At 38.5% G+C, this 1,370-nt stretch overlaps 1 pseudogene; it reads left to right on the top strand.

Moving 5' to 3' along the window:
• The first annotated feature begins 206 nt into the window (after window positions 1-206).
• On the top strand, window positions 207-650 carry LOC123455782 (annotated as a pseudogene).
• Window positions 651-1,370: the final 720 nt, after the last annotated feature.

Genomic DNA, 1,370 nt, shown 5'->3' with positions numbered 1-1,370 from the left:
CTATAGTATAATTTGAAGTCAGGTATGATGATATTTCTCAGCATTGTTTTTCCTGCTTAGGACTGCGTTAGCTTTGGGATTTGTATGTGTGTGTGTGTGCGTCTGTGTGTTTTCATATGACTTTTAGAAGTTTTTTACTAGCTCTATGATAAATGTCAATGGAATTTTGATGGGATAAAGTATGACATATTTGAACCACTATTTATATGTCTTCCTCCTTGGCTGGTGGCAAAGCTGGAAAGGACTCTGGAAAGGCCAAGACAAAGGCGGTTTTCCGCTTGCAGCGAGCCAGCTTGCAGTTCCCTGTGGGCCGTATCCATCGACACCTGAAATCTAGGACAACCAGCCATGGACGTGTGGGCGCTACTGCCGCTGTGTACAGCACTGCCATCCTGGGGTACCTCACCACAGAGGTACTTGAATTGGCAAAAAATGCCTCAAAAGACTTGAGGCTAAAATGTATCACCCCAGGTCACTTGCAACTTGCTATCCGTGGAGGTGAATAACAGGACTCTCTGATCAAGGCTACAATTGCTGGTGGTGGTGTCATTCCACACATCCACAAATCTCTCACTGGGAAGAAAGGACAACAGAAGACTGTCTAAAGGATGCCTGGATTCCTCATTATCTCAGCACTCTAAATACTATTAACAGCTGTCGAGTGTTGGTGATTCCAGTGGACTGTGAAAAACACAATTTTGCCTTTTTGTAATTCTACTTGAGCAAGTTGGAAGCTTAGTTAGTTTTTCAACCAACCAAATTTCTGCAGTCGAGTCTTAACCATATTTAAGTGTTACTGTGGCTTCAGAGAAGCTATTGATTCTGAAGTAGTGGGTTTTGATTGGTTGACTGTTTTTTAAAAACTGTTTGGATTTTAGTTGCGATGCAGAAGTTATAGTAACAAACATTTGGTTTTGTACAGACATTATTTCCACTCTGGTGGATAAGCTCAATAAATGTCATATCCCAAACAACAAAAAAGACCCTGTCTCAAAGAAATTAATTCAAAATAGATCAAAGATCTTAATATAAAATCTTAGATATTAAAACTGCCAAAAGAAAATATAGGGAAAAAATATAGACATAAAGCATCCAGAAGAGACTCTAAAAGCACAAGAACCCAAAAATTGGCAAATGGGGTTGCATAAAATTTAAAAACTGCTATAAAGCAGAAGAAACTACTGGCCAAGTGAAGAGGCAGCCCACAGAATGGGAATAAAAATTTGCCAACTATACATTAATAATTACATTCTTAAAGAAATAACTACCAAAATTAAATACCAGTGAAACAAATCTTCCAATTAGCAAATAGGCTGATAAACTGAACAGACAGTTCTCCAAAGATGACACACAAATGGGCAATAAGTATT

This window comes from Jaculus jaculus, chromosome 1 (genome assembly GCF_020740685.1).
Source record: "Jaculus jaculus isolate mJacJac1 chromosome 1, mJacJac1.mat.Y.cur, whole genome shotgun sequence".
In the NCBI taxonomy this organism is placed as follows: domain Eukaryota; kingdom Metazoa; phylum Chordata; class Mammalia; order Rodentia; family Dipodidae; genus Jaculus; species Jaculus jaculus.
Note: the sequence above shows the minus strand (reverse complement) of the source record. Positions and strands in the feature narration are given on the sequence as shown.